The following is a 20,045-nucleotide window of genomic DNA, read 5'->3' on the forward strand; positions in this document are numbered from 1 at the left end:
GTGAGCAAAGGAACCTAAGATTTTACGACAAAACCCCTTTTTTTGTACAAAAACTTACTTAAAATAAAAAAATAATGCAAATGCAACAAAAAAACAGGTTTTTACTGATTTCTTTTGGAATCTTTTGTAATATTTTTGTAGATTCTGTGGGTTTATTAGAAAAAATGTTCAAATAAACTTGAGGTGAGCAAAGGAACCTAAGATTTTTACGACCAAACCCATTTTTTTGTACAAAAACTTACTTAAAATAAGAAAATAATGCAAATGCAACAAAAAAACAGGTTTTCACTGATTTATTTTGGAATCTTTTGTAATATTCTTGTAGATTTTGTGGGTTTATTAGAAAAAATGTTCAAATAAACTTGAGGTGAGCAAAAGAACCTAAGATTTTTACGACAAAACCTATTTTTTTGTACAAAAACTTACTTAAATCAAGAAAATAATGCAAATGCAACAAAAAAACAGGATTTCACTGATTTCTTGTGGAATCTTTTGCAATATTTTTGTAGATTCTGTGTGCTTATTAAAAAAAATGTTCACTTGAATCAAAAACAACTATGCAAACTTATGTTTTTAGCTCAAGGAGTAATTTATGTCGATAAACTGTTTTGTGAAAATGAGTATTTTTCTGAAAAACATTTATAAAACAGGTTTTCACTAATTTCTTTTAGAATCTTTTGTATTATTTTTGTAGATTCTGTGGGTTTATTAGAAAAAATGGTCAAATAAACTTAAGGTGAGCAAAGGAACCTAAGATTTTTACGACAAAACCCCTTTTTATGTACAAAAACTTACTTAAAATAAGAAAATATTGCTAATGCAACAAAAAAACAGGTTTTCACTAATTTCTTTTGGAATCTTTTGTAATCTTTTTGTAGATTTTGTGGGTTTATTGGAAAAAATGGTCAAATAAACTTGAGGTGAGCATAGGAACCTAAGATTTTTACGACAAAACCTATTTTTATGTACAAAAACTTACTTAAAATAAGAAAATAATGCAAATGCAACAAAAAAACAGGTTTTCACTGATTTCTTTTGGAATCTTTTGTAATATTTTTGTAGATTCTGTGGGTTTATTAGAAAAATTGGTCAAATAAATTTAAGGTGAGCAAAAGAACCTGAGATTTTTACGTCAAAACCCATTTTTATGATCAAAATTTTACTTAAAATTAGATAAAATGCAAATGCAACAAAAAAACAGGTTTTCACTGATTTCTTTTGGAATCTTTTGTTATCTTTTTGTAGATTTTGAGGGTTTATTAAAAAAAATGGTCAAATAAACTTGAGGTGAGCAAAGGAACCAAAGATTTTTACGACAAAACCCCTTTTTATGTACTAAAACTTACTTAAAATAAGAAAATAATGCAAATGCAACAAAAAAACAGGTTTTCACTGATTTCTTTTGGAATCTTTTGTAATATTTTTGTAGATTCTGTGGGTTTATTAGAAAAAATATTAAAATTAACTTGAGGTGAGCAAAGGAACCTAAGATTTTTACGACAAAACCCATTTTTTTGTACAAAAACTTACTTAAAATAAGAAAATAATGCAAATGCAACAAAAAAACAGGTTTTCACTGATTTCTTTTGCATTCTTTTGTAATATTTTTGTAGATTTTGTGGGTTTATTAGAAAAAATGGTCAAATAAACTTAAGGTGAGCAAAGGAACCTAAGATTTTTACGACAAAACCCCTTTTTATGTACAAAAACTTACTTAAAATAAGAAAATATTGCAAATGCAACAAAAAAACAGGTTTTCACTAATTTCTTTTGGAATCTTTTGTAATCTTTTTGTAGATTTTGTGGGTTTATTGGAAAAAATGGTCAAATAAACTTGAGGTGAGCAGAGGAACCTAAGATTTTTACGACAAAACGTATTTTTATGTACAAAAACTTACTTAAAATAAGAAAATAATGCAAATGCAACAAAAAAACAGGTTTTCACTGATTTCTTTTGGAATCTTTTGTAATATTTTTGTAGATTCTGTGGGTTTATTAGAAAAATTGGTCAAATAAATTTAAGGTGAGCAAAAGAACCTGAGATTTTTACGTCAAAACCCCTTTTTATGATCAAAATTTTACTTAAAATTAGAAAATAATGCAAATGCAACAAAAAAACAGGTTTTCACTGATTTCTTTTGGAATCTTTTGTTATCTTTTTGTAGATTTTGAGGGTTTATTAAAAAAAATGGTCAAATAAACTTGAGGTGAGCAAAGGAACCAAAGATTTTTACGACAAAACCCCTTTTTATGTACAAAAACTTACTTAAAATAAGAAAATAATGCAAATGCAACAAAAAAACAGGTTTTCACTGATTTCTTTTGGAATCTTTTGTAATATTTTTGTAGATTCTGTGGGTTTATTAGAAAAAATATTCAAATAAACTTGAGGTGAGCAAAGGAACCTAAGATTTTTACGACAAAACCCATTTTTTTGTACAAAAACTTACTTAAAATAAGAAAATAATGCAAATGCAACAAAAAAACAGGTTTTCACTGATTTCTTTTGGAATCTTTTGTAATATTTTTGTAGATTCTGTGGGTTTATTAGAAAAAATGTTCAAATAAACTTGAGGTGAGCAAAGGAACCTAAGATTTTTACGTCAAAACCCCTTTTTATGTTCAAAATTTTACTTAAAATAAGAAAATAATGCAAATGCAACAAAAAAACAGGTTTTCACTGATTTCTTTTGGAATCTTTTGTAATCTTTTTGTAGATTTTGTGGGTTTATTAGAAAAAATGGTCAAATAAACTTGAGGTGAGCAAAGGAACCTAAGATTTTTACGACAAATCCCCTTTTTATGTACAAAAACTTACTTAAAATAAGAAAATAATGCAAATGCAACAAAAAAACAGGTTTTCACTGATTTCTTTTGAAATCTTTTGTAATATTTTTGTAGATTCTGTGGGTTTATTAGAAAAATTGGTCAAATAAACTTAAGGTGAGCAAAAGAACCTATGATTTTTACGACAAAATCCCTTTTTATGTATAAAAACTTACTTAAAATAAAAAAATAATGCGAATGCAACAAAAAAACAGGTTTTCACTGATTTCTTTTGGAATCTTTTGTAATATTTTTGTAGATTCTGTGGGTTTATTAGAAAAAATGTTCAAATAATCTTGAGGTGAGCAAAGGAACCTAAGATTTTTACGACAAAACCCATTTTTTTGTACAAAAACTTACTTAAAATAAGAAAATAATGCAAATGCAACAAAAAAACAGGTTTTCACTGATTTCTTTTCGAATCTTTTGTAATATTTTTGTAGAATCTGTGGGTTTATTAAAAAAAATGTTCAAATAAACTTGAGATGAGCAAAGGAACCTAAGATTTTTACGACAAAACCCCTTTTTTTGTACAAAAACTTACTTAAAATAAGAAAATAATGCAAATGCAACAAAAAAACAGGTTTTCACTGATTTTTTTTCGAATCTTTTGTAATATTTTTGTAGATTCTGTTGGTTTATTAGAAAAAATGTTCAAATAAATTTGAAGTGAGCAAAGGAACCTAAGATTTTTACGACAAAACCACTTTTTTTAAACAAAAACTTACTTAAAATTAGAAAATAATGCAAATGCAACTAAAAAACAGGTTTTCACTGATTTCTTTTAGAATCTTTTGTATTATTTTTGTAGATTCTGTGGGTTTATTAGAAAAAATGGTCAAATAAACTTAAGGTGAGCAAAGGAATCTAAGATTTTTACGACAAAACCCCTTTTTATGTACAAAAACTTACTTAAAATTAGAAAATATTGCTAATGCAACAAAAAAACAGGTTTTCACTAATTTCTTTTGGAATCTTTTGAAATCTTTTAGTAGATTTTGTGGGTTTATTGGAAAAAATGGTCAAATAAACTTGAGGTGAGCATAGGAACCTAAGATTTTTACGACAAAACCTATTTTTATGTACAAAAACTTACTTAAAATAAGAAAATAATGCAAATGCAACAAAAAAACAGTTTTTCACTGATTTCTTTTGGAATCTTTTGTAATATTTTTGTAGATTCTGTGGGTTTATTAGAAAAATTGGTCAAATAAATTTAAGGTGAGCAAAAGAACCTGAGATTTTTACGTCAAAACCCCTTTTTATGATCAAAATTTTACTTAAAATTAGAAAAAATGCAAATGCAACAAAAAAACAGGTTTTCACTGATTTCTTTTGGAATCTTTTGTTATCTTTTTGTAGATTTTGAGGGTTTATTAAAAAAAATGGTCAAATAAACTTGAGGTGAGCAAAGGAACCAAAGATTTTTACGACAAAACCCCTTTTTATGTACTAAAAGTTACTTAAAATAAAAAAATAATGCAAATGCAACAAAAAAACAGGTTTTCACTGATTTCTTTTAGAATCTTTTGTAATATTTTTGTAGATTCTGTGGGTTTATTAGAAAAAATATTAAAATAAACTTGAGGTGAGCAAAGGAACGTAAGTTTTTTACGACAAAACCCCTTTTTATGTACAAAAACTTAATTAAAATGAGAAAATAATGCAAATGCAACAAATAAACAGGTTTTCACTAATTTCTTTTGGAATCTTTTGTAATAATTTTGTAGATTCTGTGGGTTCAGTAGAAAAAATGGTCAAATAAACTTAAGGTGAGCAAAGGAACCTAAGATTTTTACGACAAGACCCCTTTTTTTGTACAAAAACTTACTTAAAATGTAAAAATAATGCAAATGCAACAAAAAAACAGGTTTTCACTAATTTCTTTTGGAATCTTTTGTTATATTTTTGTAGATTCTGTGGGTGTATTAGAAAAAATGGTCAAATAAAGTTGAGGTGAGCAAAGGAACCTAAGATTTTTACAACAAAACCCCTTTTTATGTACAAAAACATACTTAAAATAAGAAAATAATGCAAATGCAACAAAAAAACAGTTTTTCACTGATTTCTTTTGGAATCTTTTGTAATATTTTTGTAGATTCTGTGGGTTTATTAGAAAAATTGGTCAAATAAATTTAAGGTGAGCAAAAGAACCTGAGATTTTTACGTCAAAACCCCTTTTTATGATCAAAATTTTACTTAAAATTAGAAAAAATGCAAATGCAACAAAAAAACAGGTTTTCACTGATTTCTTTTGGAATCTTTTGTTATCTTTTTGTAGATTTTGAGGGTTTATTAAAAAAAATGGTAAAATAAACTTGAGGTGAGCAAAGGAACCAAAGATTTTTACGACAAAACCCCTTTTTATGTACTAAAACTTACTTAAAATAAAAAAATAATGCAAATGCAACAAAAAAACAGGTTTTCACTGATTTCTTTTAGAATCTTTTGTAATATTTTTGTAGATTCTGTGGGTTTATTAGAAAAAATATTAAAATAAACTTGAGGTGAGCAAAGGAACCTAAGATTTTTACGACAAAACCCATTTTTTTGTACAAAAACTTACTTAAAATAAGAAAATAATGCAAATGCAACAAAAAAACAGGTTTTCACTGATTTCTTTTGGAATCTTTTGTAATATTTTTGTAGATTCTGTGGGTTTATTAGAAAAAATGGTCAAATAAACTTAAGGTGAGCAAAGGAACCTAAGATTTTTACGACAAAACCCCTTTTTATGTACAAAAACTTACTTAAAATATGAAAATATTGCAAATGCAACAAAAAAACAGGTTTTCACTAATTTCTTTTGGAATCTTTTGTAATCTTTTTGTAGATTTTGTGGGTTTATTGGAAAAAATGGTCAAATAATCTTAAGGTGAGCATAGGAACCTAAGATTTTTACGACAAAACCTATTTTTATGTACAAAAACTTACTTAAAATAAGAAAATAATGCAAATGCAACAAAAAAACAGGTTTTCACTGATTTCTTTTGGAATCTTCTGTAATATTTTTGTAGATTCTGTGGGTTTATTAGAAAAATTGGTCAAGTAAAATTAAGGTGAGCAAAAGAACCTGAGATTTTTACGTCAAAACCCCTTTTTATGATCAAAATTTTACTTAAAATTAGAAAAAATGCAAATGCAACAAAAAAACAGGTTTTCGCTGATTTCTTTTGGAATCTTTTGTTATCTTTTTGTAGATTTTGAGGGTTTATTAAAAAAAATGGTCAAATAAACTTGAGGTGAGCAAAGGAACCAAAGATTTTTACGACAAAACCCCTTTTTATGTACTAAAACTTACTTAATATAAGAAAATAATGCAAATGCAACAAAAAAACAGGTTTTCACTGATTTCTTTTGGAATCTTTTGTAATATTTTTGTAGATTCTGTGGGTTTATTAGAAAAAATATTAAAATAAACTTGAGGTGAGCAAAGGAACCTAAGATTTTTACGACAAAACCCATTTTTTTGTACAAAAACTTACTTAAAATAAGAAAATAATGCAAATGCAACAAAAAAACAGGTTTTTACTGATTTCTTTTGGAATCTTTTGTAATATTTTTGTAGATTCTGTGGGTTTATTAGAAAAAATGTTAAAATAAACTTGAGGTCAGCAAAGGAACCTAAGATTTTTACGTCAAAACCCCTATTTATGTTCAAAATTTTACTTAAAATTAGAAAATAATGCAAATGCAACAAAAAAAACAGGTTTTCACTGATTTCGTTTGGAATCTTTTGTAATATTTTTGTAGATTCTGTGGGTTTATTAGAAAAATTGGTCAAATAAACTTAAGGTGAGCAAAAGAACCTAAGATTTTTACGTCAAAACCCCTTTTTATGTTCAAAATTTTACTTAAATTTAGAAAATAATGCAAATGCAACAAAAAAACAGGTTTTCACTGATTTCTTTCGGAATCTTTTGTAATCTTTTTGTAGATTTTGTAGGTTTATTAGAAAAAATGGTCAAATTAACTTGAGGTGAGCAAAGGAACCTAAGATTTTTACGACAAATCCCCTTTTTATGTACAAAAACTTACTTAAAATAAGAAAATAATGCAAATGCAACAAAAAAACAGGTTTTCACTGATTTCTTTTGGAATCTTTTGTAATATTTTTGTAGATTCTGTGGGTTTATTAGAAAAATTGGTCAAATAAACTTAAGGTGAGCAAAAGAACCTATGATTTTTACGACAAAATCCCTTTTTATGTATAAAAACTTACTTAAAATAAAAAAATAATGCGAATGCAACAAAAAAACAGGTTTTCACTGATTTCTTTTGGAATCTTTTGTAATATTTTTGTAGATTCTGTGGGTTTATTAGAAAAAATGTTCAAATAATCTTGACGTGAGCAAAGGAACCTAAGATTTGTACGACAAAACCCATTTTTTTGTACAAAAACTTACTTAAAATAAGAAAATAATGCAAATGCAACAAAAAAACAGGTTTTCACTGATTTCTTTTGGAATCTTTTGTAATATTTTTGTAGAATCTGTGGGTTTATTAAAAAAAATGTTCAAATAAACTTGAGATGAGCAAATTAACCTAAGATTTTTACGACAAAACCCCTTTTTTTGTACAAAAACTTACTTAAAATAAGAAAATAATGCAAATGCAACAAAAAAACAGGTTTTCACTGATTTTTTTTCGAATCTTTTGTAATATTTTTGTAGATTCTGTGGGTTTATTAGAAAAAATGTTCAAATAAACTTGAGGTGAGCAAAGGAACCTAAGATTTTTACGACAAAACCACTTTTTTTAAACAAAAACTTACTTAAAATTAGAAAATAATGCAAATGCAACTAAAAAACAGGTTTTCACTGATTTCTTTTCGAATCTTTTGTAATATTTTTGTAGAATCTGTGGGTTTATTAAAAAAAATGTTCAAATAAACTTGAGATGAGCAAAGGAACCTAAGATTTTTACGACAAAACCCCTTTTTATGTACTAAAACTTACTTAAAATAAAAAAATAATGCAAATGCAACAAAAAAACAGGTTTTCACTGATTTCTTTTAGAATCTTTTGTAATATTTTTGTAGATTCTGTGGGTTTATTAGAAAAAATATTAAAATAAACTTGAGGTGAGCAAAGGAACCTAAGATTTTTACGACAAAACCCATTTTTTTGTACAAAAACTTACTTAAAATAAGAAAATAATGCAAATGCAACAAAAAAACAGGTTTTCACTGATTTCTTTTCGAATCTTTTGTAATATTTTTGTAGATTCTGTGGGTTTATTAGAAAAAATGGTCAAATAAACTTAAGGTGAGCAAAGGAACCTAAGATTTTTACGACAAAACCCCTTTTTATGTACAAAAACTTACTTAAAATAAGAAAATATTGCAAATGCAACAAAAAAACAGGTTTTCACTAATTTCTTTTGGAATCTTTTGTAATCTTTTTGTAGATTTTGTGGGTTTATTGGAAAAAATGGTCAAATAATCTTGAGGTGAGCATAGGAACCTAAGATTTTTACGACAAAACCTATTTTTATGTACAAAAACTTACTTAAAATAAGAAAATAATGCAAATGCAACAAAAAAACAGGTTTTAACTGATTTCTTTTGGAATCTTTTGTAATATTTTTGTAGATTCTGTGGGTTTATTAGAAAAATTTGTCAAATAAATTTAAGGTGAGCAAAAGAACCTGAGATTTTTACGTCAAAACCCCTTTTTATGATCAAAATTTTACTTAAAATTAGAAAAAATGCAAATGCAACAAAAAAACAGGTTTTCGCTGATTTCTTTTGGAATCTTTTGTTATCTTTTTGTAGATTTTGAGGGTTTATTAAAAAAAATGGTAAAATAAACTTGAGGTGAGCAAAGGAACCAAAGATTTTTACGACAAAACCCCTTTTTATGTACTAAAACTTACTTAATATAAGAAAATAATGCAAATGCAACAAAAAAACAGGTTTTCACTGATTTCTTTTGGAATCTTTTGTAATATTTTTGTAGATTCTGTGGGTTTATTAGAAAAAATATTAAAATAAACTTGAGGTGAGCAAAGGAACCTAAGATTTTTACGACAAAACCCATTTTTTTGTACAAAAACTTACTTAAAATAAGAAAATAATGCAAATGCAACAAAAAAACAGGTTTTTACTGATTTCTTTTGGAATCTTTTGTTATCTTTTTGTAGATTTTGAGGGTTTATTAAAAAAAATGGTCAAATAAACTTGAGGTGAGCAAAGGAACCAAAGATTTTTACGACAAAACCCCTTTTTATGTACTAAAACTTACTTAATATAAGAAAATAATGCAAATGCAACAAAAAAACAGGTTTTCACTGATTTCTTTTGGAATCTTTTGTAATATTTTTGTAGATTCTGTGGGTTTATTAGAAAAAATATTAAAATAAACTTGAGGTGAGCAAAGGAACCTAAGATTTTTACGACAAAACCCATTTTTTTGTACAAAAACTTACTTAAAATAAGAAAATAATGCAAATGCAACAAAAAAACAGGTTTTTACTGATTTCTTTTGGAATCTTTTGTAATATTTTTGTAGATTCTGTGGGTTTATTAGAAAAAATGTTAAAATAAACTTGAGGTGAGCAAAGGAACCTAAGATTTTTACGTCAAAACCCATTTTTATGTTCAAAATTTTACTTAAAATTAGAAAATAATGCAAATGCAACAAAAAAACAGGTTTTCACTGATTTCTTTTGGAATCTTTTGTAATATTTTTGTAGATTCTGTGGGTTTATTAGAAAAAATGTTCAAATAAACTTGAGGTGAGCAAAGGAACCTAAGATTTTTACGTCAAAACCTCTTTTTATGTTCAAAATTTTACTTAAATTTAGAAAATAATGCAAATGCAACAAAAAAACAGGTTTTCACTGATTTCTTTTGGAATCTTTTGTAATCTTTTTGTAGATTTTGTAGGTTTATTAGAAAAAATGGTCAAATAAACTTGAGGTGAGCAAAGGAACCTAAGATTTTTACGACAAAACCCCTTTTTATGTACAAAAACTTACTTAAAATAAGAAAATAATGCAAATGCAACAAAAAAACAGGTTTTCACTGATTTCTTTTGAAATCTTTTGTAATATTTTTGTAGATTCTGTGGGTTTATTAGAAAAATTGGTCAAATAAACTTAAGGTGAGCAAAAGAACCTATGATTTTTACGACAAAATCCCTTTTTATGTATAAAAACTTACTTAAAATAAAAAAATAATGCGAATGCAACAAAAAAACAGGTTTTCACTGATTTCTTTTGGAATCTTTTGTAATATTTTTGTAGATTCTGTGGGTTTATTAGAAAAAATGTTCAAATAATCTTGAGGTGAGCAAAGGAACCTAAGATTTTTACGACAAAACCCATTTTTTTGTACAAAAACTTACTTAAAATAAGAAAATAATGCAAATGCAACAAAAAAACAGGTTTTCACTGATTTCTTTTCGAATCTTTTGTAATATTTTTGTAGAATCTGTGGGTTTATTAGAAAAAATGTTCAAATAAACTTGAGATGAGCAAAGGAACCTAAGATTTTTACGACAAAACCCCTTTTTTTGTACAAAAACTTACTTAAAATAAGAAAATAATGCAAATGCAACAAAAAAACAGGTTTTCACTGATTTCTTTTGGAATCTTTTGTAATATTTTTGTAGATTCTGTGGGTTTATTAGAAAAAATGTTCAAATAAACTTGAGGTGAGCAAAGGAACCTAAGGTTTTTACGACAAAACCACTTTTTTTAAACAAAAACTTACTTAAAATTAGAAAATAATGCAAATGCAACTAAAAAACAGGTTTTCACTGATTTCTTTTCGAATCTTTTGTAATATTTTTGTAGAATCTGTGGGTTTATTAAAAAAAATGTTCAAATTAACTTGAGATGAGCAAAGGAACCTAAGATTTTTACGACAAAACCCCTTTTTATGTACTAAAACTAACTAAAAATAAAAAAATAATGCAAATGCAACAAAAAAACAGGTTTTCACACATTTCTTTTAGAATCTTTTGTAATATTTTTGTAGATTCTGTGGGTTTATTAGAAAAAATATTAAAATAAACTTGAGGTGAGCAAAGGAACCTAAGATTTTTACGACAAAACCCATTTTTTTGTACAAAAACTTACTTAAAATAAGAAAATAATGCAAATGCAACAAAAAAACAGGTTTTCACAGATTTCTTTTGGAATCTTTTGTAATATTTTTGTAGATTCTGTGGGTTTATTAGAAAAATTGATCAAATAAATTTAAGGTGAGCAAAAGAACCTGAGATTTTTACGTCAAAACCCCTTTTTATGATCAAAATTTTACTTAAAATTAAAAAAAATGCAAATGCAACAAAAAAACAGGTTTTTACTGATTTCTATTGGAATCTTTTGTTATCTTTTTGTAGATTCTGTGGGTTTATTAGAAAAAATGGTCAAATAAACTGAAGGTGAGCAAAGGAACCTAAGATTTTTACGACAAAACCCCTTTTTATGTACAAAAACTTACTTAAAATAAGAAAATATTGCAAATGCAACAAAAAAACAGGTTTTCACTAATTTCTTTTGGAATCTTTTGTAATCTTTTTGTAGATTTTGTGGGTTTATTGGAAAAAATGGTCAAATAATCTTGAGGTGAGCAAAGGAACCTAAGATTTTTACGACAAAACCTATTTTTATGTACAAAAACTTACTTAAAATAAGAAAATAATGCAAATGCAACAAAAAAACAGGTTTTCACTGATTTCTTTTGGAATCTTTTGTAATATTTTTGTAGATTCTGTGGGTTTATTAGAAAAATTGGTCAAATAAATTTAAGGTGAGCAAAAGAACCTGAGATTTTTACGTCAAAACCCCTTTTTATGATCAAAATTTTACTTAAAATTAAAAAAAATGCAAATGCAACAAAAAAACAGGTTTTCGCTGATTTCTTTTGGAATCTTTTGTTATCTTTTTGTAGATTTTGAGGGTTTATTAAAAAAAATGGTCAAATAAACTTGAGGTGAGCAAAGGAACCAAAGATTTTTACGACAAAACCCCTTTTTATGTACTAAAACTTACTTAATATAAGAAAATAATGCAAATGCAACAAAAAAACAGGTTTTCACTGATTTCTTTTGGAATCTTTTGTAATATTTTTGTAGATTCTGTGGGTTTATTAGAAAAAATGTTCAAATAATCTTGAGGTGAGCAAAGGAACCTAAGATTTTTACGACAAAACCCATTTTTTTGTACAAAAACTTACTTAAAATAAGAAAATAATGCAAATGCAACAAAAAAACAGGTTTTCACTGATTTCTTTTGGAATCTTTTGTTATATTTTTGTAGAATCTGTGGGTTTATTAAAAAAAATGTTCAAATAAACTTGAGATGAGCAAATTAACCTAAGATTTTTACGACAAAACCCCTTTTTTTGTACAAAAACTTACTTAAAATAAGAAAATAATGCAAATGCAACAAAAAAACAGGTTTTCACTGATTTTTTTTCGAATCTTTTGTAATATTTTTGTAGAATCTGTGGGTTTATTAGAAAAAATGTTCAAATAAACTTGAGATGAGCAAAGGAACCTAAGATTTTTACGACAAAACCCCTTTTTTTGTACAAAAACTTACTTAAAATTAGAAAATAATGCAAATGCAACACAAAAAAAAGGTTTTCACTGATTTCTTTTCGAATCTTTTGTAATATTTTTGTAGAATCTGTGGGTTTATTAGAAAAAATGTTCAAATAAACTTGAGATGAGCAAAGGAACCTAAGATTTTTACGACAAAACCCCTTTTTTTGTACAAAAACTTACTTAAAATAAAAAAATAATGCAAATGCAACAAAAAAACAGGTTTTCACTGATTTCTTTTAAAATGTTTTGTAATATTTTTGTAGATTCTGTGGGTTTATTAGAAAAAATATTAAAATAAACTTGAGGTGAGCAAAGGAACCTAAGATTTTTACGACAAAACCCATTTTTTTGTACAAAAACTTACTTAAAATAAGAAAATAATGCAAATGCAACAAAAAAACAGGTTTTCACTGATTTCTTTTGGAATCTTTTGTAATATTTTTGTAGATTCTGTGGGTTTATTAGAAAAAATGGTCAAATAAACTTAAGGTGAGCAAAGGAACCTAAGATTTTTACGACAAAACCCCTTTTTATGTACAAAAACTTACTTAAAATAAGAAAATATTGCAAATGCAACAAAAAAACAGGTTTTCACTAATTTCTTTTGGAATCTTTTGTAATATTTTTGTAGATTTTGTGGGTTTATTGGAAAAAATGGTCAAATAATCTTGAGGTGAGCATAGGAACCTAAGATTTTTACGACAAAACCTATTTTTATGTACAAAAACTTACTTAAAATATGAAAATAATGCAAATGCAACAAAAAAACAGGTTTTCACTGATTTCTTTTGAAATCTTTTGTAATATTTTTGTAGATTCTGTGGGTTTATTAGAAAAATTGGTCAAATAAATTTAAGGTGAGCAAAAGAACCTGAGATTTTTACGTCAAAACCCCTTTTTATGATCAAAATTTTACTTAAAATTAGAAAAAATGCAAATGCAACAAAAAAACAGGTTTTCGCTGATTTCTTTTGGAATCTTTTGTTATCTTTTTGTAGATTTTGAGGGTTTATTAAAAAAAATGGTAAAATAAACTTGAGGTGAGCAAAGGAACCAAAGATTTTTACGACAAAACCCCTTTTTATGTACTAAAACTTACTTAATATAAGAAAATAATGCAAATGCAACAAAAAAACAGGTTTTCACTGATTTCTTTTGGAATCTTTTGTAATATTTTTGTAGATTCTGTGGGTTTATTAGAAAAAATATTAAAATAAACTTGAGGTGAGCAAAGGAACCTAAGATTTTTACGACAAAACCCATTTTTTTGTACAAAAACTTACTTAAAATAAGAAAATAATGCAAATGCAACAAAAAAACAGGTTTTTACTGATTTCTTTTGGAATCTTTTGTTATCTTTTTGTAGATTTTGAGGGTTTATTAAAAAAAATGGTCAAATAAACTTGAGGTGAGCAAAGGAACCAAAGATTTTTACGACAAAACCCCTTTTTATGTACTAAAACTTACTTAATATAAGAAAATAATGCAAATGCAACAAAAAAACAGGTTTTCACTGATTTCTTTTGGAATCTTTTGTAATATTTTTGTAGATTTTGTGGGTTTATTAGAAAAAATATTAAAATAAACTTGAGGTGAGCAAAGGAACCTAAGATTTTTACGACAAAACCCATTTTTTTGTACAAAAACTTACTTAAAATAAGAAAATAATGCAAATGCAACAAAAAAACAGGTTTTTACTGATTTCTTTTGGAATCTTTTGTAATATTTTTGTAGATTCTGTGGGTTTATTAGAAAAAATGTTAAAATAAACTTGAGGTCAGCAAAGGAACCTAAGATTTTTACGTCAAAACCCATTTTTATGTTCAAAATTTTACTTAAAATTAGAAAATAATGCAAATGCAACAAAAAAACAGGTTTTCACTGATTTCTTTTGGAATCATTTGTAATATTTTTGTAGATTCTGTGGGTTTATTAGAAAAAATGTTCAAATAAACTTGAGGTGAGCAAAGGAACCTAAGATTTTTACGTCAAAACCTCTTTTTATGTTCAAAATTTTACTTAAATTTAGAAAATAATGCAAATGCAACAAAAAAACAGGTTTTCACTGATTTCTTTTGGAATCTTTTGTAATCTTTTTGTAGATTTTGTAGGTTTATTAGAAAAAATGGTCAAATAAACTTGAGGTGAGCAAAGGAACCTAAGATTTTTACGACAAATCCCCTTTTTATGTACAAAAACTTACTTAAAATAAGAAAATAATAAAAATGCAACAAAAAAACAGGTTTTCACTGATTTCTTTTGAAATCTTTTGTAATATTTTTGTAGATTCTGTGGGTTTATTAGAAAAACTGGTCAAATAAACTTAAGGTGAGCAAAAGAACCTATGATTTTTACGACAAAATCCCTTTTTATGTATAAAAACTTACTTAAAATAAAAAAATAATGCGAATGCAACAAAAAAACATGTTTTCACTGATTTCTTTTGGAATCTTTTGTAATATTTTTGTAGATTCTGTGGGTTTATTAGAAAAAATGTTCAAATAATCTTGAGGTGAGCAAAGGAACCTAAGATTTTTACGACAAAACCCCTTTTTTTGTACAAAAACTTACTTAAAATTAGAAAATAATGCAAATGCAACAAAAAAACAGGTTTTCACTGATTTTTTTTCGAATCTTTTGTAATATTTTTGTAGAATCTGTGGGTTTATTAGAAAAAATGTTCAAATAAACTTGAGATGAGCAAAGGAACCTAAGATTTTTACGACAAAACCCCTTTTTTTGTACAAAAACTTACTTAAAATAAGAAAATAATGCAAATGCAACAAAAAAACAGGTTTTCACTGATTTCTTTTGGAATCTTTTGTAATATTTTTGTAGATTCTGTGGGTTTATTAGAAAAAATGTTCAAATAAACTTGAGGTGAGCAAAGGAACCTAAGATTTTTACGTCAAAACTCCTTTTTTTAAACAAAAACTTACTTAAAATTAGAAAATAATGCAAATGCAACAAAAAAACAGGTTTTCACTGATTTCTTTTCGAATCTTTTGTAATATTTTTGTAGAATCTGTGGGTTTATTAGAAAAAATGTTCAAATAAACTTGAGATGAGCAAAGGAACCTAAGATTTTTACGACAAAACCCCTTTTTATGTACTAAAACTTACTTAAAATAAAAAAATAATGCAAATGCAACAAAAAAACAGGTTTTCACTGATTTCTTTTAGAATCTTTTGTAATATTTTTGTAGATTCTGTGGGTTTATTAGAAAAAATATTAAAATAAACTTGAGGTGAGCAAAGGAACCTAAGATTTTTACGACAAAACCCATTTTTTTGTACAAAAACTTACTTAAAATAAGAAAATAATGCAAATGCAACAAAAAAACAGGTTTTCACTGATTTCTTTTGGAATCTTTTGTAATATTTTTGTAGATTCTGTGGGTTTATTAGAAAAATTGGTCAAATAAATTTAAGGTGAGCAAAAGAACCTGAGATTTTTACGTCAAAACCCCTTTTTATGATCAAAATTTTACTTAAAATTAAAAAAAATGCAAATGCAACAAAAAAACAGGTTTTCGCTGATTTCTATTGGAATCTTTTGTTATCTTTTTGTAGATTCTGTGGGTTTATTAGAAAAAATGGTCAAATAAACTGAAGGTGAGCAAAGGAACCTAAGATTTTTACGACAAAACCCCTTTTTATGTACAAAAACTTACTTAAAATAAGAAAATATTGCAAATGCAACAAAAAAACAGGTTTTCACTAATTTCTTTTGGAATCTTTTGTAATCTTTTTGTAGATTTTGTGGGTTTATTGGAAAAAATGGTCAAATAATCTTGAGGTGAGCATAGGAACCTAAGATTTTTACGACAAAACTTATTTTTATGTACAAAAACTTACTTAAAATAAGAAAATAATGCAAATGCAACAAAAAAACAGGTTTTCACTGATTTCTTTTGGAATCTTTTGTAATATTTTTGTAGATTCTGTGGGTTTATTAGAAAAATTGGTCAAATAAATTTAAGGTGAGCAAAAGAACCTGAGATTTTTACGTCAAAACCCCTTTTTATGATCAAAATTTTACTTAAAATTAAAAAAAATGCAAATGCAACAAAAAAACAGGTTTTCGCTGATTTCTTTTGGAATCTTTTGTTATCTTTTTGTAGATTTTGAGGGTTTATTAAAAAAAATGGTCAAATAAACTTGAGGTGAGCAAAGGAACCAAAGATTTTTACGACAAAACCCCTTTTTATGTACTAAAACTTACTTAATATAAGAAAATAATGCAAATGCAACAAAAAAACAGGTTTTCACTGATTTCTTTTGGAATCTTTTGTAATATTTTTGTAGATTCTGTGGGTTTATTAGAAAAAATATTAAAATAAACTTGAGGTGAGCAAAGGAACCTAAGATTTTTACGACAAAACCCATTTTTTTGTATAAAAACTTACTTAAAATAAGAAAATAATGCAAATGCAACAAAAAAACAGGTTTTTACTGATTTCTTTTGGAATCTTTTGTAATATTTTTGTAGATTCTGTGGGTTTATTAGAAAAAATGTTAAAATAAACTTGAGGTGAGCAAAGGAACCTAAGATTTTTACGACAAAACCCATTTTTTTGTACAAAAACTTACTTAAAATAAGAAAATAATGCAAATGCAACAAAAAAACAGGTTTTCACTGATTTCTTTTGGAATCTTTTGTAATATTTTTGTAGATTCTGTGGGTTTATTAGAAAAATTGGTCAAATAAATTTAAGGTGCGCAAAAGAACCTGAGATTTTTACGTCAAAACCCCTTTTTATGATCAAAATTTTACTTAAAATTAAAAAAAATGCAAATGCAACAAAAAAACAGGTTTTCGCTGATTTCTATTGGAATCTTTTGTTATCTTTTTGTAGATTCTGTGGGTTTATTAGAAAAAATGGTCAAATAAACTGAAGGTGAGCAAAGGAACCTAAGATTTTTACGACAAAACCCCTTTTTATGTACAAAAACTTACTTAAAATAAGAAAATATTGCAAATGCAACAAAAAAACAGGTTTTCACTAATTTCTTTTGGAATCTTTTGTAATCTTTTTGTAGATTTTGTGGGTTTATTGGAAAAAATGGTCAAATAATCTTGAGGTGAGCATAGGAACCTAAGATTTTTACGACAAAACTTATTTTTATGTACAAAAACTTACTTAAAATAAGAAAATAATGCAAATGCAACAAAAAAACAGGTTTTCACTGATTTCTTTTGGAATCTTTTGTAATATTTTTGTAGATTCTGTGGGTTTATTAGAAAAATTGGTCAAATAAATTTAAGGTGAGCAAAAGAACCTGAGATTTTTACGTCAAAACCCCTTTTAATGATCAAAATTTTACTTAAAATTAAAAAAAATGCAAATGCAACAAAAAAACAGGTTTTCGCTGATTTCTTTTGGAATCTTTTGTTATCTTTTTGTAGATTTTGAGTTTTTATTAAAAAAAATGGTCAAATAAACTTGAGGTGAGCAAAGGAACCAAAGATTTTTACGACAAAACCCCTTTTTATGTACTAAAACTTACTTAATATAAGAAAATAATGCAAATGCAACAAAAAAACAGGTTTTCACTGATTTCTTTTGGAATCTTTTGTAATATTTTTGTAGATTCTGTGGGTTTATTAGAAAAAATGTTTACATAAACTTGAGGTGAGCAAAGGAACCTAAGATTTTTACGACAAAACCCATTTTTTTGTACAAAAACTTACTTAAAATAAGAAAATAATGCAAATGCAACAAAAAAACAGGTTTTCACTGATTTCTTTTGGAATCTTTTGTAATATTTTTGTAGATTCTGTGGGTTTATTAGAAAAAATGTTTAAATAAACTTGAGGTGAGCAAAGGAACCTAAGATTTTTACGTCAAAACCCCTTTTTATGTTCAAAATTTTACTTAAAATTAGAAAATAATGCAAATGCAACAAAAAAACAGGTTTTCACTGATTTCTTTTGGAATCTTTTGTAATATTTTTGTAGATTCTGTGGGTTTATTAGAAAAAATGTTCAAATAAACTTGAGGTGAGCAAAGGAACCTAAGATTTTTACGTCAAAACCCCTTTTTATGTTCAAAATTTTACTTAAAATTAGAAAATAATGCAAATGCAATAAAAAAACAGGTTTTCACTGATTTCTTTTGGAATCTTTTGTAATGTTTTTGTAGATTTTTTGGGTTTATTAGAAAAAATGGTCAAATAAACTTGAGGTGAGCAAAGGAACCTAAGATTTTTACGACAAAACCCTTTTTTATGTACAAAAACTTACTTAAAATAAGAAAATAATGCAAATGCAACAAAAAAACAGGTTTTCACTGATTTCTTTTGGAATCTTTTGTAATATTTTTGTAGATTCTGTGGGTTTATTAGAAAAAATGTTCACATAAACTTGAGGTGAGCAGAGGAACCTATGATTTTTACGACAAAATCCCTTTTTATGTACAAAAACTTACTTAAAATAAGAAAATAATGCAAATGCAACAAAAAAACAGGTTTTCACTGATTTCTTTTGGAATCTTTTGTAATATTTTTGTAGATTCTGTGGGTTTATTAGAAAAAATGTTCACATAAACTTGAGGTGAGCAAAGGAACCTAAGATTTTTACGACAAAACCCATTTTTTTGTACAAAAACTAACTTAAAATAAGAAAATAATGCAAATGCAACAAAAAAACAGGTTTTCACTGATTTCTTTTGGAATCTTTTGTAATATTTTTGTAGATTCTGTATGTTTATTAGAAAAAATGTTTAAATAAACTTGAGGTGAGCAAAGGAACCTAAGATTTTTACGTCAAAACCCCTTTTTATGTTCAAAATTTTACTTAAAATTAGAAAATAATGCAAATGCAACAAAAAAACAGGTTTTCACTGATTTCTTTTGGAATCTTTTGTAATATTTTTGTAGATTCTGTGGGTTTATTAGAAAAAATGTTCAAATAAACTTGAGGTGAGCAAAGGAACCTAAGATTTTTACGTCAAAACCTCTTTTTATGTTCAAAATTTTACTTAAATTTAGAAAATAATGCAAATGCAACAAAAAAACAGGTTTTCACTGATTTCTTTTGAAATCTTTTGTAATCTTTTTGTAGATTTTGTAGGTTTATTAGAAAAAATGGTCAAATAAACTTGAGGTGAGCAAAGGAACCTAAGATTTTTACGACAAATCCCCTTTTTATGTACAAAAACTTACTTAAAATAAGAAAATAATGCAAATGCAACAAAAAAACAGGTTTTCACTGATTTCTTTTGAAATCTTTTGTAATATTTTTGTAGATTCTGTGGGTTTATTAGAAAAATTGGTCAAATAAACTTAAGGTGAGCAAAAGAACCTATGATTTTTACGACAAAATCCCTTTTTATGTATAAAAACTTACTTAAAATAAAAAAATAATGCGAATGCAACAAAAAAACAGGTTTTCACTGATTTCTTTTGGAATCTTTCGTAATATTTTTGTAGATTCTGTGGGTTTATTAGAAAAAATGTTCAAATAATCTTGAGGTGAGCAAAGGAACCTAAGATTTTTACGACAAAACCCATTTTTTTGTACAAAAACTTACTTAAAATAAGAAAATAATGCAAATGCAACAAAAAAACAGGTTTTCACTGATTTCTTTTCGAATCTTTTGTAATATTTTTGAAGAATCTGTGGGTTTATTAAAAAAAATGTTCAAATAAACTTGA

This window comes from Hydra vulgaris, chromosome 05, assembly GCF_038396675.1.
Source record: "Hydra vulgaris chromosome 05, alternate assembly HydraT2T_AEP".
Classification (NCBI taxonomy): Eukaryota; Metazoa; Cnidaria; class Hydrozoa; order Anthoathecata; family Hydridae; genus Hydra; species Hydra vulgaris.